The sequence below is a fragment of the Pteronotus mesoamericanus genome, unplaced genomic scaffold (assembly GCF_021234165.1).
Source record: "Pteronotus mesoamericanus isolate MK-2021 breed Mesoamerican mustached bat unplaced genomic scaffold, CSHL_Meso_final contig_1173, whole genome shotgun sequence".
NCBI classification, from domain to species: domain Eukaryota; kingdom Metazoa; phylum Chordata; class Mammalia; order Chiroptera; family Mormoopidae; genus Pteronotus; species Pteronotus mesoamericanus.
The window spans coordinates 956,826-981,092 of NW_026555032.1; positions in this window are offsets into that span (position 1 = coordinate 956,826).

Below are 24,267 nucleotides of genomic sequence, written 5' to 3' on the forward strand. Positions count from 1 at the left end.
CCAGCGACAGAGAATAGCCTCTACAAAGCTCATCAGAAGGAAGGGAGCAGGGTGCTCACAGGGAGCTGTCGGTAAGAATGAAAAGCCAATCATCTTTTGAGAGGCAATTTGGCAGTTGATATAAAAATTTTCAACGTGCATACTCTCCAGCCCAGCACACCTCTTTTAGGTTCCAATCATAGAAAAACTACTTGCACAGGGGCACAAAGTAGCATTGCCTGTTGAAGACAGCTGTGTTTATTATAACAAAACTCTGGAAACAGCCTAAGTGCCCATGAAGAAGGGAATGGTGAAATAAAGTATAGAACATCATCTTACAAAACATCAGACAGCAATTAAAAGGAATAAAGTAGACATAGTTATGGTACCTTGGAAATATCTAGAAGACCTAGTGGTTAAGGAGAAAAAGAAGATTATTGGCAACTCTGTTCCAAAAGTATTCCAGATCCCATCACCCTCACGGTTTGGCCCATGAAAGGGGTCAATGGCAAACAAGGGTTAATCCTCCTCTGGCATGGGACATGCTGCCTTCAGAAAACTAGAGAGGAAGACTCTTTTGTGAGCAACACTTTCACTGCATCCTGACTAGTCCGACTGAGGAAACAGTCCACTGAGTATACGTTAGAGGTGTCTGACATTGCATTAATGGTCTATTAATAAATCTAGGCTTCTCTGGAGGCACCAAGGTAAGCTTGATTAACGTTCTCTTTCAAATGATCCCCGAGTGGTAGCTTTCTTGCCTGCAATTCAAAGTCTAGGGCAGCTCCTAGTCAAATGGTTGCCAGGAGATAGCAGGAGAGCCACCTCCCCATCTCCTCTGCCATGGCAACGTGCCGTTATTTCCTAATCCTTCTTTCTGCAGGAGTCTAGGTTTCTGAAAGTAGTATGCAATGCCTGATTATTTAGTTAATCTTCTAGAGAGAAAAGAATACTTCTAACCTTCCTTCTGCATGAAGAGTCCTCCTCATGTGGTCAGTGATCTTGCCCTGTAGCTGCCATCATTCTTTTTTATCCTCTCAAGACTTCAGTGAGACATTTCTGGAAGCAAAAATAAACTTCAAATCCTTAAAAGTACAGTATCTCACTTAAATGGTAACTCTCAAATAGGAGCTAAGATCTTCGTAATATTTTCCTAAGAGCAGAAAATGTGTTGAACACAGGGTCAATGGAGATGGGGCTCACTAAGTGCCTGGGTTTCTCCATCTGTAATATGGCAATATAGCACCTCATAGGTTACTATATGAATGAATGTATGTAAAGCTCTTTGAACAATGCTCATTAAATGTTAGCAAGTGTTATTGTAAGATTTATTTCCACTTGTTTACCAGGAACTTGAATCAAATTTACAGGGAGAAAAAACTAAACATATATTGTTAGCACTGTTCTGTTTTAAGTGACCATTCCAGTTGGCTTATATAAAAAGGGCATTATATTGGCTCCAAGTTGATTTGTCTTCAGACAGAGCTGGCTCTCAGGGCTTAAAGGAAGTTATCAGGACTTGCCCTCTCTCCATTACTTGCATCCATTTTCTTTGTTGGCTTTTCCTTCTGACAGGTCCTCTTGAAACTCCAGACCAACCTCCTTATATTTGCCATCAAAGGAGAAAGAGAGTTTCTCTTTCCCAAAATGTCCCACAAGGATTTCAGACTGGGTGTCCCTGGACTAACTGATACACATGCCCATTTCTGAGCCAATCCCTGTGGCCAGAGGAATGAGGTGCTCAGATTAGCCAGAACTGCTTCTTAACTCCACCCCTGGAGCTGGTGGAAGGAAGGGGGCCGGTGGACTGGGCCTGGGGACATAGGGTTAGCCCAACCCAAACTGCATCAGCTGAGGCTGGGACAAGGAAATCTCCAAAGAGAAGCCAGAGTGCTACTGAAGGAAGAGGAAGAGATGCCCGCCAGGCCAAAACAATGTGTGATGCAATATCACTTCTAGTTCGTATCTCATATATGTTAATGAATATATGAACATGTTACATAGTTTCAATCTAGCGAGTTTTAACAATTGATAAACATCAAACTTATTTACAGTTTATTAAATTCAGATATCCAGGGTCCAACTATAGAAATTCTGATCCAGCAGTCCTGGGGTAAGGATCAGGTATTCCCATTTTTGGAAAACTTTCCAGGTGTGTCTGATGTAATGTGTAATGTGATAAATACTTAAATGCCCTTTTGTGTTCTTTTTTCCTGTTTTACAAAGAAGGTATGCTTGTTACATACACATCCATGACTTTAAATCCCGTGTTTATCAATCTAAAGAAAGATGAAAAGGAAAGATCTTCCTTAAGCTCTGACTGCATCTTCTAGAGCGAGCAATCACAGCCTTATGATATTCATTCACCCACTCATTTATTCATTCACTTATTTCTTTCTTAGTTTTCACTTGGTGTGAGGGATACAGTGATCAGAGTCACTACTACCTGCCCTGAGAAGCACCTAGATTACTAGAGAGAGATAAAGAAGAACCCAGACATTGACAAGCCAGTATGACAAGGTTTTGATGTGTAATGCTTGCATGGGGTGATACGGACACAGGAAACCGTTATGTGGGGGCCTGGAGAGACTGCTACTGTTTACCCATCTTTATCTCCCTCTAGACTCTAAATGCCTTGAGGACAGAGATTGTGTATTTTTGTCTTAAGTTTCTCTCAGGTCCAAGGAAGGGTTGTCATTGAAGCAAACCCAGGTTTTGTGAGGCCTAAAATAGATAACATTTTGGAGGCTTTCTTAAAGAAAAATACAGAATTATAAATACACAACTCAGTATATGGGTGAATATTTATTTAGAATGAGAAAAGAAATAAGAACAAATTATTGGAGGCTTGGAGATTGCTGTCTTTTAGTATGAGATCTCTTTAGACAATGTCAAAATTGCTTCCAGAGAAATACTCCCAATTGCTGACTGGGTTTGCTTCCTCACACAGCACTCTTTATAGCTCCAGGCAACAATCAGCACCCCAGAGCTCATGGGAGGGAGGGGCCTTCCAGTTTCAATTTCAAGAGCTTCAGGATAAATTCACTCCAGACAGAGTATTTCTTCCCCTCCTCCATTCTTGTGGGGTTGGTTTAGGCGGGCTGTGCCCCCCATTTAGGCCTGGGAGAGGTAGTTGCACCCCATGGGTTCTAGCCTTGGGATACTACACTATCTTAGCAGCTTCCCTACATGCTGCATACAACTTGGTGAATAGTCCCTTTATTAAAGTCTCTCAAATTTTCTAAGTTAATGTACCATCAGTTTGGCCAGGACCCTAATTGATGCAGAAGGTAAAATTTTTTCATTTGTATGTTCCATGGGTAAGCACTCTCTATATTGTTATACACACTACTATATTATGTGCCCCATATTCTGCATATGGTATCATTATTATGAGTACATACACTATTTCTAGCTTCTTCTAATTCACTAGGATGAAAGTTGATTATTTCTATTCCTTTAGAGACACATATACTAATGTTAGTAGAGACCTAAAACCCAAAACAGAAAAGAATTCCAGCCTTCTTATTGGAATCTATCTGTTGTAGGTCTGAGGACAGTGAGCCATCCCTTTCTAGTCCCAACAGGTGAGCACCAAATTCTAATGGAGACTGAACGGCAACGCAGGTCACCTATAGCTCAGAGGCTTATGCTGCTTAGAGGCCAAAACAGTGAGATATTTGCTTCAAGCAGAGAAAATTCATCAGTAGGCTTCAGCTGGACGCCCCAGAGACCGAATCACCCTTGGCAACAAGCACTTTTAAAATGTGCCAAAACAGGTAGCAAGCAGAATAAATAGGACAGCCACCCTGAGCTCCAAACTTTCACCAGTATGCAGAATTTTAGCATACCAAAAGGCCAAATTTGGGTTTTGACATATGTCAACTTAAACTTGCTTAAGAAAAAAGAGAAGTGCATAGGCTTATATCACAAATAAGTCCAAAGATAGATCTTGCTTCAAATGCATCTAGATTCAGGTGCTCAAAGGGCGTCACAAGGAATCAACCAATCTCTCTCTTTCTTTCTCTCAACTCTCCTTTCTTCAGGGCTGGGTTGCTTCTCAGTCACGCTCTTTCCCAGTGGTGGTAAAATTTCCTATTTTATATATCACCAGCCATCATCCTTCTCCATAGCAACAGTGAAAGACTTGATACTGAGTCTAATTGGCCAGATTTGGGTCACATGTTCATACCAATCATCTTGGCCACTGTCTAGATTCGAATTAGAGGATGGGGTTAGCCCCACTGAAACCAAATGAACTGAGAGCAAGGGACTGGGAAGTAGATGTTGTTAGACAGAGATGTTGTTAGAAATGAAAACACCACAAATACTCATCACATTATGGCTGCAGAGACACCAGGCTGCATCTAATGACCTCTCTGGCTTCAATGTTCTAAGCAGCAAATGATAGTGTGAGACCAGATCTCTGAGAGACTTCCTGGATCTAAAAAAAATGATGCCTCTGTATATTCAACAGATATTTTAAAATCTCTAGATCTCAGGGAAGAACAAAGTAAAATTCATCTCCAGAAGTCAGAATAGAAATTCTTTTTTCACTTTGTTCTCCAGCATCAGTAGATCAGCATCCTCAGGTAGCCACCAAATCACCCCATCCTGAGAGTCTCATCAAAGCAGTTTATGGGCAGATAGGAGTGAGACCAGCACTTCTCTGACACATGCTGATCTTTGCAAGGTAACCAGAGGGGTTTTCAACAAAGGATTTGGGGCTGACAAAACTGGCTATGGAAATTCCTGCATGAAAAAGAAGCAGACCTTACAGAATAAAAATAGGGTCATATGGTCTGACTTTCATAGAAAGTTAGGAATACTGATTACATCTTGGTAAAGGAAATTAGACTACATTTGCCACAGCCTGAAACTGATATTTGATACTAACTTCTCAACAAACACAGAAAGAAAAACAATCAAATGGAGATTGCTTACAAATAGGACTGTATAAACCTTAACATGATTTTGACTTTGAGTTTGCAGGATCCACCATCTTTGCATGATTGTTTTTGGTTTTGAGGGCAAAGCAAGCATGGTGGCCAGGTGACTGCTGACAAATCAAAGCCGAGAAGGAATCAGTCTTGTAGTGGGCAGCTGCACACCAATATCAATGAGAGACAGAATTCTGAGTTTCAGTCTGTCAAAAATATATATAAGACCTTGATACCAAGTTGGAATCATCAGGTACCAACTGAATTACATTTGCTACTGCAGCTAAATATCCATGAATTCCACTACTTCTTTTTCCATAGAAGTCAACAATTGTTCTTTAATTGGAACAGACCCCACTCCGATCCGGAGGCCTGGTATGAAACTCTTGCTGCCTGATCTGGAGCTGGAGGCTGGGCATGGATAGCAGAAGATTTGGGCCTATTAAATTTCCAATTTGATTTTTCCTGAGATGGTGATAAAATCAAGGGATGATAAAAACAAAAATATTGAGACAATTATTTGCCTACTAGTTTTTCATTAAATTGATTACTTGCTCAGTTACCAATGCAATCAACCACATATTATTTAATGTATTTATCTGTGAAATGTTGTCCCTCAATAATAAAATAAACCTAACTATAACCACTCTTCACTTCCGACTTTCTAGGTAAGAGTTATATTACCTATTTACAATAGCCTTTTCAGATAATTTTGGGTCTTCTTTGATATTACACTAAAACTTAGCAAGTGACTGTTTGTTGTAACAGGAAGTTGCAATGTGAACCTGAAACCATGTTGATGATTTTTTTGTACTCTGTTACATTAAGATTCATTTGGAATTATTTTACAATGTCATGCATTCCAATGCCTGGAAAATATTAGTTCTCTGAGTTACACAGATTTCCCAAATGCTGGCATATTTTATTATACACTATATTAAAAAATCACATTCATTAATTCCATTACCAATCTCATAAGAAAAGTCTTTAAGTAATGGGAAGCTATTGAATTTATAGATGTGGATGCAAGTTTTCCATAATTCTAATTTTGGAAAGCTTGAAAGCTAGAATTTTATCATTGGCAAAAAATATTGTTGGTTTTTTTCTGTTATGTAACAGATTCATTTTGATAATTTTTAAGAAACTGTCAGATTTCTAAGTCACAATAGCCATACTTTGTCTGCCAGGCATTCTTTTTCAGGTAAAAAAAATGGTATTTCATGAAGAAATTGGCTAGTTCAGCTACTAACTCAAACAATGACTCAACTACTTTCTTCAAGATACTCATGCTTTAGTATGCAGAAGTTCTTCATGCAGACATTCCATTTGCCACACCGAACATTAAAAAGATAAATAAGTGGAGATTCAATAAAATTAATAATTTCTACTGCTTCATCAAGGATATTCTTAAGTTAAACTGGCTTTTTAAAAAAATGCAAGTGTGTAATGGGTTCTGTGCCATTGCCCTGAATCTAGCTAAGACATCAAGAGTTTTACCCATCATTGCTTTGATACTAGCAATGCAAATGTCAATACAGTGAAAAAGGCAAATAATATTTTGGAATGATTATTTAAATAGTTTTGATGTGCACTGTTGTGTGATCTTTCTCCAGAAAGATCAGCTGCTTGGGAGGCAAGTGGTTGGGTATAATCAAGGTGGAGGTTCTGCCAGACAGATATAAGAGAGACAGAGAGGACCAAGGGAGTCAAGGGTGTTTTAAAGGGGAGGCATAGTAGTACTCAGAATCTAAATTGGAAAAAGAAGGAAAAAAAGAGATGAAAACCAGGAGAGCAGTTTGGTCAATGAAAGGATGGCTTGGTCCAAGTGGAATGGTGACCATTAAGATATGAGAGGTACTGTAGTTAATTGATAATTTCAAGCCTCAATTTTAACCCTGGGACAGATAGTAAGAGGGACTGATAACAATAAGAACAGTAGCTGGCATTTAGTTAGGCACTGTGCTAAGCATATTACAAACGTTGCATCATGTAATCTTTATGTCAAGTCTATGAGAGAAGAAATTTCATTATCTACTATCATTTATCCATGGATTTTTAAAAATAGTGGTTTTAGGAGGTTATATACTGTAATCAAGATCACTTTATATTGGAATTGGGTTTCATATCCAGATCTGTAGACCCCAGAGCCCATCTCTTTACTATTACCCAATAGTTCCCTATCCTCAACAAAGTCTTCGGCAGTGAGGCTTGGTCAGCCTTTGCCTTTGTAATGAAAGAACATTTGTATTTGTGAAATGATGAGAAGAAAACACCATGATGAAAAGCTAGACAGGCAGATAAGAGGTGGACACACGTGGCATTTTTCCTAAAGGTGATGTCACTTCCAATTTCTCCAGAAATAGTTGCTTTTATTCAATTCATAGATACTGAGTTCTTCCCTGCTTGTGTATTCTCTGCTTTATTCTAGTCTGTTCCTTGGTCCAGGACATGTGACTCAGTGACATGAGACTGGAAAAAAGTGAGACAGACTATTTGCATGTTAATTTGAAATTGAAAATCTTTTTTTAATGAGATATAGGCAGATGCATTTTCTTCATTTATAGATAAAACATATGTTTTGAATAAGAACAGATTACATTACTGATTTATAAAAATTTGACAAAATAACAGCTCTAGAGTTCACAGTTTTCTTTACCACCATTCTTTGTCTAAGGAGACAAGCTTTCTTTCCAGACCCCCCCTTTTAAAAAAAATAGCTTGCTGTATAATGCTTTATATTTTTTCAAAGAATTTCATTCATTATTTCATACATTAAACTTAAATATAAATGTAAAATATATAAAATATAAAATAATTGTATAGAAGTTTCTCTGACCTAGTAGATACCATATTGCTGAACCAAACATAGCACCTCTATTCTTATATTCTAGTTAAGAAGACAAAAGTCTACATCCTAATCCCCAAACCTGTGAAAGTGTTACCTTATATGGCAAAAGGAACTTTACATATATGATTAAGTTACGAATCTTGAGATGGGGAAGTCATCCTGGATAATCTGGGTGGGCTCAACATGATCACAAAGGTCCATATAAGAAGGAGACAAGAGAGTCAGAAGGAAAGATGTGGCCCTGGGGGCAGAGGTTGGAGTGATGCAGGGCACAGGCCAAGGAACGTGGGAACCTCGAGATCCTGGAAGAGGCAAAGAAGCAAATTCTCTCCCATGCCTCCAGAAGGAAAGGAACACTGCCAACACCTCCATTTTAGCCCACTGAGACCCATCTTGGACTTTTCATGTCCAGAGTTACAAGATAATACATTGATAATACATTTGTGCTGTTTATAGCAACCAAGTTTGTGGTTATGTTTTACAGCAGCAACTGGAAACTGATACTGTTGGCCATTGTTATTGGTCCTATTTAACTGATGTAAATGAGTGAAAAATTCATATGACTGAAGGGTGTATAAAATGGTACAACTGCCATGGAGGAGACGGTTTGGCATTATCTATCAAAACCACCAATGCATTTACTCCACATACCCTGATTCTACGGATTTACCTACTTGCATGAAATGACACACAGTAAAGTTCATTCACAGCAGTATTGTTCTTTAGAGCAAAATATTGGAAACAATCCAGTTTTTAATCTCTAGAGGTGTAATGAAATAAACTCCATGATGGAATACTATGCAGCTGTAAAAAAAGCACGAAGAAGCTCTCTACACACTGACATGAAAAGATCTCCAAGATACATTAAGTGAACAAAAGCACAATCAACAAAGAAGTGTGTGTGTGTGTGTGTGTGTGTGTGTATGTATATATATCTTATACTACATTTTATGTATTAAAAGGGAAAAAATGAGAGTATATTCATATTTGCTTATATATGAATAAAGAAATACTATGAGAATACACAAACACCAACAAAACTGGTTACCCATGGAGTACAAGGCTGTATAGAAAGAATTGAAAGGTGAGAGGAGTAGAAGAAAGTCTTTTTGATATACATCTTTTCATATCTGATTTTTTTAACTATGGGAACATGCTACTCTATTTTTCTAAGTAATTGTAAAATGACTTGAAGTAGCTTACTGGTCTAAGGTGGCATAATTAATTATAACAATAGCAATAAAAATAACAACAGTAATAGTAGTGGCAGCAGCTAACCCTTACAGAGCACATGTTATGTGCCAGGCCCTTTCAGGTCTTTCTTATTAAAACATTAAATATCCATGTAAGGTGTGGGTCACTATCCTATTTACAGATGAAAAAACTGAAGCTCTGAGAGGTTGAAACTTGCTTGAGGTCACTCAGCTTGTGAGCAGAAGAGTTGACTTCCTAGGCTGGGTCTCTCTGACTCCAAAGCCCATACTCATGGTAGCAGGTTATAGAGCATAGAAACAATGTCTTCAATGTCTAGCATTAGTGCTCTTAATATCCCAACATAGCAAATCACATACAAGTTGTTGACAGACAAAAGTGAGAGCCAAGCTGGCTAAGTGAAGTAAGAGGGGTTTTTTTTGTTTTGTTTTGCTTTGCTTTGCTTTGCTTTGCTTTGTTTTTACCAGGTTTTTCTGTGTGGTTTCCAAGAACTTGATTTCAGGACAATCCATTGTTTTTTAAATGTGTAAAATTAGGTAGTCAAAGTAGTCTCATTAGTGTTTGCACCATGGAATGAAGTTGACAAATTCTTCCTTTTATTCCCAGGCCAAGGTCTGGGTCTCAGCTACTTGAGTTCTCCATCTGCCTGCCAGACTACGTCAGAGTCTGGGGCAAGGACAAAAATGGAGGCCTATTTGCTATACTTAGGAGTATAAGTTGTAAGCCAAGCTAAGAAACTGTCAAATAAAATATATTATATCTACCTCCCTTAACAAATACACTTTAAGAACTATGTGGGAGGCCAAGTTTGAAGCTAAAATTCTTGGACTCATAGAAGTTCTATGCCCAAACATGATATTGAAGAGAGCTCTGGTCCCTGGCCCATGGGCTATATCCTTTCTCTCCTCACTTTCAGTCCCCTTCCATTATGCAATGGGCCTCAAACTCCCAGTTCCTGTGTCCATGCTCCATTTACACATCCCCAAACAGCCACTTTTGTCTGCTCTTTGAGCCTAAGGATATGCATTCCATGACACATTCTGTCCTTGGGAGATGGGCCAGGACAAGGCCCACATAGACCCTAGAAGCAGGCCCAGGGCTGTTGGGAATTCCAGGGCTGTGGTCTAAATGGTGAGAGGGAGGACTACATGTGGTCATGGCCCCTTGGTCTCTGGGACTCCTCAGAGGGAAGGCTGAGGCCAGAGGAGAGGCAGAGTCAAAGTCCACCAAAGCATGGGGACCAGAGAAGGGAGCCCTTCTTCCCAAGGCCAAGAGAAATGCCACCAGTCCCAAAAGAGTTCACAAAAGTGATCCTGGGAGATGGACAAAATTCAGAGCTCAGGCCCAACCAATCATTTAGTTAGCAGGACAGAATAGTGGGGAGAGTCCTGGCTGGTGTAGCTCAGTGGATTGAGCTCCAGCCTGTGAACCAAAGGTTCAATTTGCAGTCAGGGCACATGCCTGGGTTATGGGCCAGGTCCCCAGTAGGGGCCTCATGAGAGGCAACTATGCATTGACATTCCTCTTCCGCTCTTTCTCCTTCCCTTCTCCTCTTTCTAAAATAAATAAAATCTGTTTTTAAAAAAAATAGTGAAGAGAAAGAATCATATGGCTCATGGTAAATTTAAGCAAACAGTGGTTAGGATAAGCAGCTAGACTGCATCCAAAATTCCAGTGCACTCGGGATGGTTTAGATATATCTAAACTCAAATTTAAAAGCTAAGCAATAATAAAAATACACCATTTTCTTTTTTTGTTGTTGTTAATGTTGTCAGAATCTTTAAGTCCTGCACACACATTTTGCACCTTAGAAATCATTAATTCCTGCTAGGAAAGTCCATGTCCAAGTTGTTTGAACTTTGTTGATCACAAGGAACTGAATGCTCCTCAGGTACCTTAGGTAATGTGGGTTTGTACTGAGGATGTGGTGGGTCAGGTTATTATGCCTATGCATTCTTCTCTCCCACCACCACAGAAGACTCAGGCTAGGCCTCCTTAGGCTGGACCCCCCCACCCCTGCCCCACACCACATTTTGCCAAATCAGACCTCTGGGATTTTGTGATGCACAATAAAAAGAAAGGGAAAACGAGGAGAAAAACTAGAAATCCAAAAGCAAGTTTCTAGGGAAGAATTAGGGGTATGGGGCTGTATTTGGGGGAAAAACATTTAGAGAAATTTTAAGATGTTTTATCTCAGTCTATGTGTTCCCTTCATTGTGTTTGAGTAATGCAAGTGGGAGACTTAAGTTACTTTGAAATCACATTTTGTTGCTGGGATACACTCTGTTGGTGGTGACTGGTAATGTGACGCCATGGGTGAAGACTTCATGAAATTATAGGTGTCTGTGGGAATAAGGATCTGGGAAATCTGACAGGGACATGGCTGCAGTCATATTAACACATCCACAGTGACCAGAACATAATGCAACAGCCTTAGATGTGTTTCAGGACCAAAGGCAGCTTCAACAATCATCATCGATCAATGTCGACCTTTACATGACTCTGTTCATATACATCCCTGTCTCTAATTACTCTTGCCACTACCAGCCAACCAGCCAGGTTTTTCCTCATTTATGGCTCCAGTGTTCTCATGCCATCTGCATGCTGCTCTCTTTCTGTGTGGTGTTTTTAGCTTCAGTGTCTGTGCTGTCGTTAGAGCAAATACTCTTTTTCCTTTGAGGCAAATGATAAGATTATGTTACCTAAAAGTTGTGTGTGGACATATGATTTTCTTTAGCCTGAGAAACTGAGTAGAAGTGACATATGTCACTTCCAGGGGAAATTCTACAAGTCAGGGTGTGCTTTACCGTTCTTTCTGCCATGGTGGCTGGAATGATGGATAGTGGCTACTCCATCGATCTGGGTATCAGAGGGAAGAAACTGATTGAACGACATAGCGCACAACCACGTTGGTTGAACATGTGTCTCAAACAAGATATAAGCCTTTTTTCCTTCATCCACTGAGATCTGGAGCTTGTTTGTTACTACGGCATAAGCTAACCCAGGGATCCTCAAAATATGGTCCTTGAATCTAAAGCAGCAGCATCACTGGGAAATTTGCATTCTTGGTTGCAGCCCAGACCTACCGAATCAGAAACTCTGGGGTGGGGCCCAGAATTCTGTATTTTGATAAGCCTTGCAAATTATTCTAATGCTCACTAAGTTTGAGAGCCAGTGACCTAACCTGTTCCAGTTGATTCTGCTTCTATTACCAATCATTGGATGGATGCGCTATATCCAGAAATAAAGTACACAGAGAATCTCTCTGGCCAAATTTAATCATCAGGATCCTACCGGGTACCACACACCTCATAGGCCATTGTCCAGGCAATAAACGGACAGTCTTGGGCCATGTGCCTCTCTCAGATGTATCCCTGGCTACAGTGGCCAAAGTTTGGAAGGGGGCGTGGAGGGGCGCTGATGCAGAGCATGGGTACACAGGCCTGCATAACCACCTAGAACTCAGCATCAGCCGAAGGTGTGTGGTTCAGGAGGGGCTGTGGATGCAGCAGGCACCATGATTGTTCTAAGTTATAGCAAATGTAAAATAATGCACAGAAGATAAGGCAACAAAATAGAAGACTTTAAAGGAGCTGTGATAGTGTCTACTGACCTGAAGTAACAATCATTTCCCATCCTTCTCCCTCCTGTTTTTAGTTTGCCTTCTGCCATCTTATCTATAGAGGAGGCCTTTTAAGGTTTAGCCCAGAATTACTGAATTTGGGTGCATATTAAAATCAACTGAGGGACTTTAAAAAATACCAGACTTGTTAATTCTGAATCAATGCGGGGCTGGGGGAGCTGCCAGAATTAGCAAATAAAAATAAAGTTCACACAGTTAACTTTGAATTTCAGAGAAATTATGATTTTTTAAGTATAAGTATGTCCCATGCAATATTTGGGATATACTGATACTAAAAATATTATTCATTGTTTATTAATTCAAATTTAATTAGGGATCCCTGGACAGGGGGAACAGGGGCAGGGGCTGGTGGGGTGAGTGTGGGTCAGTATTTTTACATTTCCCCAAATGATTACTATCTGGGGATTAAGATTGATAACCTCTGGTTTTTCCCAACCCATCCTCAATCCCACAGGATGTTATTATTTTCTATTATCAGAACTCTGAATAAGTCTAGAGTGAGATTCATTCTTTTTTAAACATCCTTCAGGTGATGGATTTCACATTCATTTACTTCTGCTCCCCCTTCCCCAATGCCATACACACACATAGCACTGTAAGAATGTGGAATGAGTGACAACCTTAGCATTGCCATTTTGAGTGAATAGCAAATAATCCCTCATTATGGAAATGCCTACCACCTAATTTCTGATTTAGGCATTAATTATGGCAATAGTGAGTAAGGAGGCTTAGTCAAAGAAGAAGAGTTGAACTCTGATTCAAGTTACAGTGAAAAAAAAGATGAATAAAATTCAAGTGTACTAGCTTTCAGTCTGACACTCATAAATCTAATTTAGAATGAGCCAATCATTTTTCCTGAGTTCCCGTAGGCATAGCTCTTTCAACCAGTGTAGAATCTTACTAGGTTACTCTGATTTGGCAAATGCTAATGTAATCAGAGGAGATCTTGGATTGAATCTTAATTCTTGATCCCTGCAGTTGATTAAAAAATATTTCTGCTGGAATAAAATGTGTGTGGCTGTAAGATTACTGACTCGATCATTGAAGCTAACTGGTAAGCTCTATTGTGTCTATCGGAGTGAGATGAAATGTTAGGTTAATTTATGATAAACTGCTTAGAGAAGACAATTGTGTTTCGTCTTCAAAGATGGCATTAGTTACAGTGACTTTTGAGAACTCGGACAACATCACATATCACAAATTCTTTTTAAATATATTTTTAAAATCTTTCCAATTATGAGAGTATTATAACTTCATTGTAAATGTGTTGAAGATTCAGAAATATAAAGTCATTCAGAAGCTTGCTCCTGTAATAGAAACAGTGTGCAGTTTAGCTGCATTTTCTTAGGACTTAAAAATTCTTTTGTGTGTTTCAGGTGGTTGTCCATTAAACATTCTTAAAGTTGACCACATGTAGCCCCTATGCTGCTGTTCATCACCTGGCAAGCAACTCAAATGCCATTTTAAAGCTGTTTCTTTCTTTCCTTTTTTAAAAAAATCTCTATCGCAGTGGATGACCTCGTGTCCTACTGTAAAAAAGACCATAGATACTAATAACTCTTGATGGTTGATTGCCCTTAGTTCAACATATCACAATCACCTCCTATCCTTCACCTTTCCCTTCACCCTTAAGATAAAAAAGGGTACTCTTTTACAAAACTAACCTTCTACCTATACTCTTGCCTCCATCATTTCCTGTCCCCTAAACAACTTTTGCCCTGTTCCTGGTTCCTACATTCAATTCTCCTTTCCCACAGTGAGTGAACTCTCCATCTGTTGTCTGGTCTCCATGCCTCCTCAAGTAGTTCACGTCCATTGATAATATACAGGATAAGATTATCCATCCCAACCTCCCTCCCAAAACCCCCCTATCCTTATAATAACACCTGGGATTGCTGGTTGAGTTTGTAAAAATTTCAGGTGTGTCATTGTACAAGTGTATAAAAAAATGTAAGTTTCTCTATTTTCTATAATATCTCTCAATTATTAATATAACTCCTTGTGCCATAAGATGGCAGAAACTTAATATCAGTTATTTCAGGATTTCTCTTACCCATACATTTTCCTTGGTGCTTTATCTTAATTCTGGAGGGCCTATGAGACAATAATAATATGAAAAATAACGACAAATCCTTACATACCACTTACTCTATGATAGGTGTTATTTTATATACCTTCTATGCCTTAATTCATTTGATCTTTACAATGGTCCAGGGTAGGTTCTATTATTCTTCTAATTTACAAATGGGGAGATGATTAAATAGAGAATCAAATAATTAGCTCAAAGAAACAAAGTTGATAAGTCTATGCTATAGTCCATGCTCTAAAACATTACCCAAGACCTACCCCCTACCTTAACCGCTTTTGCAGCTCAAGGTATTAGCAGGTAGAGGTAGTATCTGGTTTGCGTCCCTGTCTATGTTGGCACATGCAGGTGTCTGCTTACTCATCTCTTATCCCTCACCCCAAAGTTCCTTCATGGCTGGCTTGCTTTCAACTGTTTCTATCCTCTTTTTGGGATCACTCTGTAGCTTTCTTGACTTGCTGAGTCTCAAGTACTCTGCCTACCTGTCTAAAGTCTTCCCTGTTCTGGTACAACTTTGACCACATTTCCTTGCCACCTTTTCAGGCACTGCCTCAGAATCAAATCCCAGGCTCCCCTACTACCAGATCAAGACCTTGAGATCTCTCTGGGGTTTCTTCCTCTGTGCCACCCCCAGACTTGACCACTGAAGACAGGCCATAGGGCTGCCCTCCTCAGCGACACACAATATCAACACACTCTCCTCCTTCTCTGACTCCCCTCAGCCAGGTCAGGGAGGTCTTTATTTAGTCAGGGATGGGAGGAACTTTGATCTCAACACTGAATCCTCCTAGGTCTACAGTCGAAAGTCTTTTCATCAACCACCAAAGCTGAAACTTTTTTAAAACTCAAAATCCAAGCTAACTTCTTTTTTTCCCCTTGAATACCTAATCTTCCAAATATGAAAAGTGCCACGGGATTCATGGAAATACTGGGAATAGCATTTATTTCTGCATGATATTGAATAAAGGCTGAAATCTTTCACAAAGCAGTTCCACATGAAGCTTAGATAGAAATGTTCCTTAAAAGACATTTTATCCACTTATTCATGCTTATTTACTTATTTATTAGGTCATTAAGTATTTATGAATCATTTATAAAGCATTGTATTAGTCAAGATTTCCTGAGAAACAGAACCAATAAAATGTGTATATATAGAAATAAGAGAGATGTATTTTAAGGAAATAGTTCATGTGAATGTGGAAGTGGGCAAGTTCAAATATGCAAGGTAGGCCAACAGGTTAGAGATCCAGGGAGGAGTAGATACTGCAGTTCAAGTCCGAAGACTAGCAGAATTCCCTCTTTATACAGCGGGAATTCATAAGCATCAAATCAGGGCCACGAGGAAGGAGCTACTCAGGTTTAATGTAAAGCATTTTTTTATTCTTATACAATCCAAATACTGTAAGGCTATATTGCCTTTGCCACAAAGAAATGACAGTATAAAGCTCATCTGATTTATAATCCATGTGTTAAAATGTGGGGATGAGATCTTACACAACTTTCCTTTCTGTTGTCACTTTCCTTAGTGTTTTAGTGGGAACTGAAAGAGTGTTATCTGTTTGCTCTTTAGGATCCTGTAAGCTACTGCCCACTTAGCCAAAAAGTGCCTGTTTTTATAAGCAAAAATAAAAGCATTGCTCTCTTCTTCTGTTATAGCTACACTGAACACACTGGACTCATTGGATGTCGTTAATCTCGCACTTGCCTTTTAATACTGCTTGGTGAAGGTAGTCTTTTCTGCTCTCTCTGGATGGTAACTCAAGCAGCCTCCATGACATTTCTATTCACTTTTAGATAATAAAAACTTGTTGTCCGCTTTAAATTGTAAACCAAGTATCAGTCAAAAATAAAAAATAAAAATGCCCAGCATAATATATTATTAATCCTTTCAATTCTCATTGATAGGTAAGGCTTCTCTCCCTGAAGGTGGGCACATGTACCTGTCTACTTCTTTGCTGACTGGCATTTCTTCTTCTCCCTGAGCTTGGGCTTTTTCCCTGGTAAGGCCAAAGCAGGGAGAAGGAAGAAATGTTAGGGCAATAGGACAGTTGTTACTTGAAAGAACCCATGAGTCTTTTCAAATGCTCATGGCAGTTTTTCAAAGATAGACCACATGCCAGGACACAAAGCAAACCTCAGCAAATTCAGGAAAATTGAAATAATACCAAACTTTTTCTCGGACCACAAAAGATTGAAAATGGAAATCAACCTCAAAGAGAAACTTCAAAAACTTGCAAACTCATGGAGACTAAACAGTAGACTATTAAACAATGAATGGGTCAATAAGGAGATAAGAGAAGAAATCAAAAAATTTCTGGAAACAAATGAAAATGAACAGACAACAGTCCAAAACCTATGGGACACAACAAAGGTGGTCCTGAGAGGGAAGTTCATAGCAATACAGGCTTACCTAAAAAAGATAGGAACATTTCAAATAAATACCTAACACTACAACTTCAAGAATTGGAGAAACACAACAAATAAATCCCAGAGCAAGGAGAAGGAAAGAAATAGTCAAGATGAGAGCAGAACTGAATGACATGGAGATGAAAAGAACAATTCAAAGGATCAACCAATCCAGAAGCTGGTTCTTTGAAAAGATAAATAAAATTGACAAGCCTTTAAGCAGACTCATCAAGACAAAAAGGGAGAGGACCCAAATAAATAATATCAGAAATGAAAGAGGAGAAATAACAACTGATACCACAGAAATACAAAGGATCGTCAGAAACTACTATCAACAATTATATGCCAAGAAATTTGGAAATCTTGATTAAATGGACAAATTTTTAGAAAAGTATAATTTTCCAACACTGAAGGAGGAGAAACAGAAAGCTTGAACAGACTGATAACAGCTGGGGAAATTGAAACAGTAATCAAGAAACTCCCAGCACACAAAAGCCCAGGGCCGGACGGTTTCCCAGGAGAATTTTACAAAACATTTAAGGAAGAGCTAACCCCTGTCCTTCTCAGACTATTCCAAAAAATCCAAGAGGAGGGAAGACTCCCAGACGCTTTCTATGAGGCCAGCATCACCCTCATCCCAAAACCAGATAAAGACCCTACAAAGAAAGAAAACTACAGGCCAGTTTCACTGATGAACATAGATGCTAAAATTCTCAACAAAATATTGGCAAACTGCATACAGCAATACATTCAAAAGATTATCCACCACGATCAAGTGGGATTCATCCCAGGGATGCAGGGATGGTTCAATATATGCAAATCAGTAAACATGATACACCACATAAATAAAAGAAAAGACAAAAACCACATGATCATCTCGAGAGATGCAGAAAAAGCATTCGATAAGGTACAGCACCCATTTCTGATCAAAACACTCAGCAAAATGGGAATAAATGGGGCATTCCTCAGCGTAATAAAGGCCATATATGAAAAACCTACAGCCAATATCATACTCAACGGGCAAAAACTGAAAGCCTTCCCACTAAGATCGGGAACATGACAAGGATGTCCGCTCTCATGGTTTCTTTTCAACATTGTATTGGAAGTCCTAACCACAGCGGTCAGACAAGAGAAAGAGATAAAAGGCATCCAAATAGGAAAGGAGGAAGTAAAACTATCATTGTTTGCAGATGACATGATAGTGTACATAGAGAACCCTGTAGACTCTACCAAAAAACTCCTCAACCTAATAAGTGAATTTGGCAAAAGAGCAGGATACAAAGTCAATATTCAGAAATCAAAGGCATTTTTGTACACCAGCAATGCAATAGAAGAAGAAATCAGAAAAAAAATACCACTCGATATAGCAAGAAGAAAAATAAAGTACCTAGGAATAAATTTAACCAAAGAGGTAAAAGACTTGTACGCAGAAAACTATACAACATTGAAAAAAGAAATTAAGGAAGACACAATAAATGGAAGCATATACCGTGCTCATGGATTGGAAGAATTAATTTCATCAAAATGTCCATACCACCTAAAGCAATTTATAGATTCAACGCAATCCCTATTAAGATACCAATGACATATTTCACAGAAATAGAACAGACATTTCAAAAATTTATATGGAACCATAAACGACCCCAAATAGCCTCAGCAATTTTGAGAAAGAAAAACAAAGGAGGAGGGATCACAATATCAGGCATCAAACTCTACTACAAAGCCACTATACTCAAAACAATCTGGTACTGGCACAAGAACAGACCCATAGACCAGTGGAACAGAAGAGAAAGCCCAGAAATAAGCCCAGGTCTCTATGGGCATCTAATACTTGACAAAGGGGGCAGAAGCATAAAATGGAGCAATAATAGCCTCTTCAACAAATGGTGCTGGGAGAGCTGGATGGCTACATGCAAAAAATTGAAATTGGATCATCAGCTGACACCATACACAAAAATAAACTCAAGATGGATAAAAGACTTAAATGTAAGTCGCAACACCATCAAAGTCCTAGAAGAGAACATTGGCAGGAAACTCTCAGATATCCCACGCAGCAATTTTTTCACCGATATGTCTCCCAAAGCAAGGGACATAAGGAAAGAATAAACAAGTGGGACCTCATCAAAATAAGAAGATTCTGCACAGCAAAAGAAAACATCAGCAAAATGAAAAGGGAGCCAACCGTATGGGAAAATATATTCGCTAATGATATATAATGATCAGATAGAGGTTTGATCTCCAAGATATATAAAGAACTCACTCGACTCCACTCCAAGATGACAAATGATCCAATCAAAAAATGGGCAAAGGACCTGGGCAGACGCTTTTCCAAGGAGGAGATACAGAGGGCCCAGAGACATTTGAAAGGATGCTCAGCATCACTAGCCATCAGAGAAATGCAGATCAAAACCACCATGAGGTACCACCTCACACCGGTCAGAATGGCCATCATAAACAGATCAACAAACAACAGGTGCTGGCGAGGCTGTGGAGAAAAGGGAACCCTAGTACACTGTTGGTGGGAATGCAGACTGGTGCAGCCACTGTGGAAAGCAGTGTGGAATTTCCTCAAAAAGCTGAAAATGGAACTGCCTTTGGATCCAGAGATTTCCCTGCTGGGACTATATCCTAAGAACACCAAAACGCCAATACAAAAGAACCTATGCACCTCAATGTTGATAGCAGCACAATTTACAATAGCCAAGTGTTGGAAGCAACCTAAATGCCCATCAGTAGATGATTGGATCAAAAAGTGATGGTACATACACACAATGGAATACTATGCAGCAGACAGAAAAAAAGAACTACTAAACTTTGCGACAGCATGGATGGAACTGGAGAGCATTATGCTAAGCGAAATAAGCCAGGGGGCGAAAGACAAATACCATATGATCTCACCTATAAGTGGAACCTAACCAACAATACAAAGATGCAAAGAAAATAAGACCAGCAACACTGAAAGGAAAAGAAATCAACAGAGACAAGAGGGAAGGGGGGGGGGGACAAGGAAGGGAAGGGGAAAGTCAAGAAACATATAGCAAGGACTCATGGACAAAACCAAAGGGGAAGAGCTGAGGGAGGGAAGGAGGGAGGGGGCAAGGGAAAGTGATGGGGGGTTGGCAGAGACAAATGTATTTGAAAAAATAAATTAAAATAAAATTTTAAAAAAAAAGAAAGAAAGAACCAATGGTAAAATGGTATAGAGCTCTATGGGCGGGCTGTGGCTTAAAACATTCTCTCTCTTTTCCAGATGTGTTTGAGGTTCTTCTGGGCTCCCCAGCATTGGGGACCTCCTCTACAGCTCCCTGCAAATAATTTTTATTTGCTTGACTTACCAATAATTGAGAGAAATATGTTGAAAAATTTATCAAATATACATTTGCAATATGTGTGTGTGCGTTATATATTTTGAAGCGATTTAGTGTACCAAATCTAGAATTATTAGGGCTTTGTATTTAGTCGAAACTTTTATCATTACGCAGTGATCCTTTTTGCTCTAATAATTCTATGTGTTCTGCAGTCTCTTTTATTTGGACCACCCTGAAGTACTTGTGATAGCCATGGCTGTCATGGCTTTCTTTGGGTTAGATTTTGCTTCTTTTATTTTCTCTTACCTTCAAACTCTCTGTATCCTTATAGTTGAAATATGTTTCCTATAAACAACATATAGCAGGACTTTTTTTATTTCGCATTTTTGTCTTGTGCTTCCTATTTACCTACATTTTTATGTTTTTTTTAACTTTATTGCCTTCTTTTAAATTGACTTTAAATTTCATTTTTCCACTTAACTGAATTGGAAGCTATATACTCTCTGTGTATTCTTTTGTAGTTGTTCTAGAAATTTTACCATGCCTGCTTGTGTGTAGGCTAATACCCCTGACTCAAAGATGTCCATATCCTAATCTTCAGAACTTCTGAAAATGCTACCTTACAGTTAAAAAGGACTTTGGAAATCTAATTGTGTTAAGAATCTTGAGATGAGGAAATTATCCACCTGAGTTATCTAGGTGGGCCCATTTTCATTTACATGAGTCCTCAGAAGAGAGAGATGTAAAAGCAAGAGTCAAAAAAAGGCACTATGATGGCAGAAGGAAGGAGAAGAACTGTTAATATGCTACACTGCTGTCTTTGAAGGTTGGGGATGGGGTCTGAGCCAAGCATGCAGACAGGCTGTAGAAGCTAGAAAAGGCAAGGGAGCAGGTTCTTTTCAGGAGCATTTCTCAGAAATACAGCAGTACTGACCCACTACAGACTCCTTACTTCCAGAACTGTAAGAGAGTAAATTTCTGTTGGTTTAAGCCACTAAGTTTGTGTTAATTTGTTACAGCAGCGATTGGAAACTAATACAAATTTTGTTATCTAAAAGTGGCATGCTGCTGTAACAAATACATAAAAATGTGAAAGTAGCTTTGTAATTGGGCAATGGGAAGAGGTCAGAAGAATGTGAGGTACGTGATAGAAAAATCCTAGATTGCTTTGATCAGACCGTTGGTAGAAACATGCATGTTAAAGGCACTGTTGGTGAGGGAAAAGAAGGAAACAGGGAACATAAAAGAAAGTGGAAAAAAGAGATTCTTGTTACATGGTGGCAGAAAACTTAGCTCAATGGTGTGTCCTTCAGTTGTGTAGAAATCAGATGTGTAAGTGATAAACTCTGATATTTAGCTGAGGAGATTTCCAAGAAAAATGTTAAAGGTTCATTCTGGTTTCTCCTCACTGCTTACAGTAAGATGCAAGAAGAAAAAGATAGCTTGAAAAACTAGTAAAGAAAAAAAATCACTTAGTGATTTAGGAAATTTTAAGCTTATCCAGATTGCAAAAGATGTCAAAATTATGAGGTTCACTGTTACGGGAACATTCCTTGGAGAAAAAAGCCAAGAGTGTGGCTAGGCAACCTTTGGCTAGTGCTTTAACTCCTTAAAATGGGCATCATTATTGCTGTTTTAAATATTTAATATTATTTAGGTTTACTTATATGATTACCAGTCTCTTTGCTCTCCACTCAATCATACATTTCAGACCTTATTTCTGTAGTGGTTTTCCTCCTTTCTGGAGTGTATAGGCATATCTCGTTTCATTAAGCTTCACTTCACTATGCCTCACAGTCATTGAATTTTTTACAAATTGAAGGTAAGACCATCCACCAGGGAAAATATTATAACCCACTGAACACTGAGATAATGGTTAGCATGTTTTTAGCAATAAAACATTTTTAAATTAAAGTATGTATATTATTTTTTAGCAATAATGCTATTGTACACTTAATAAACTACAACATATTGTAAATAAAGTGTCTATATGCACTGGGAAACCAAAAAATTTGTGTGGCTCACTTCAGTGTGATATTCCCTTTATTGCTGTAATTTAGAATTAAACCCACAATATTTTGGAGGTATGCCTGTACATTATTAGAAATTCCTTAAGTGAGGGTCTGTTGGCAGCAAACTCAGTTTCTATTTGAAAATATTTTTACTTCTTCATCATTGTTAAAATTAAATTTTATTAGATATACAATCCCGGGTTTATCTGTGGAATACTGAGGGAACTTATTTGGAATGATTTCCTCCAGCAAAGATTTGTATTTTCTTTTTCTGAGTATGGATGGGGAGGGAGTAGTTGAACATTACAATGTCTCTCAGCCTTTTGAGTATACTTTCTATTGTCCCATGACTCCCATCATTGCTATGAGAAGTTGGCTGTCAGTCTAATTAGTGAATTTAGAAAGCATTCTTTTTCTCTCCAGCAGTTTATAAGATCTAACCTTTATTATTGGTGTTCTGTAGTTTTATTGCAAGATTTCTAGAAATGGAGTTCTTATTGTTAATATTTCTTGATCTAGGTTCTGAGTCTTGGATCTGTTGGCTCATCAGGTCTGAAAAATTCTCAGCTATTATCTCTTGAAATATCTCTTTCCTTTCTTTTAGCACTTCAGTTAGTCTCCTTTTAGACTTCCTTTCTCTATCCTTTAGACTTTGTGTCACTTTTATTTAGGCTTAATCTTCTCATCTCTCTGTGAAAGTCTCTCTTCCAGTTTATTAATTCTCTAATCATCTGTGTCTATTTTGTTGTTTAACCCATTTGTTGAGTTTTTTACTTAAATTACAATGGTTTAATTTATGAAAGTACTGTTCTTTTTTAAAATTGGCCAATCATTGAGAGTCTCTTGGTTAATTTTAAAATTATTATTTTTAAAAACACTTCATATATAATACATTTATATTTTTTAATAACTCCAATATACATGTCCTTGGATGTTTAAATCTATTATTATTTCTGTGGACACTCACTCGTGATGGCTTTTCTCCTAATGTGTGTAGAATTTTTTATAATGAGCCAAAATTTTGTTGACCTTAATCTGTGGCATACAAAGGGGACTCCTTTGGAATTACTTCCTCCATAAAAAATCTGTATTTTCATTTTCTGGGTATGAGTGGGAAGGAAGTAGTTGAGCATTAACAACCTGATACCTTAACAAAAATTTTCAGTAGTTGTCTTAGATTAGTACTTTTTAAAGAAATTATCAAAGAACACTATTATTTCTTCTTTTTTTTCTTCTTTTCTTTTCACCATAGTGGAGACATATTTCCTTATAGACCCCCTTTATTGACAGTGGATATTAGTCTAGTCTACTTTCTCACTATGGATGTAGCCTCCTCAAGAATTTTAGCTTAATAAGAGAGTCTCAGCTTTGGAAAAGGACATGGTATGATCTCCCATTTCCCTGTGGTATATTAATCCTCAGAGCTCTAGGATTCTGCATCCCCACTGCCTGAGTTCAAATTCTAGCCCTACCACTTACTGTTGACCATGAGTATATGGGGGGAATCGTTATCTGTTTGAACTTCTGCCTCTGTCACCAGGAAGCCAGCACCTGTGGTTGAGATGATGTTGCCATTCTAGGCCAAGTGCGATACACACCTCAGTCCTTCTTAGAGTTTTTTTGTTGTTGTTGTTTGTTTGTTTTTAAAGATTTTATATATTTATTGTGAGAGAGAGGGAAAGGAGGGAGAAAGTGAGGGCAAGAAACACGGATCAGTTGCCTCTCACACACCTCAAGCCGGGGACCTGGACCACAACTCTGGCACGTGCCCTGGCTGGGAATCAAACCTGTGACCTTCTGGTTTGCCGGTGGGTGCTCAATCCACTGAGACAC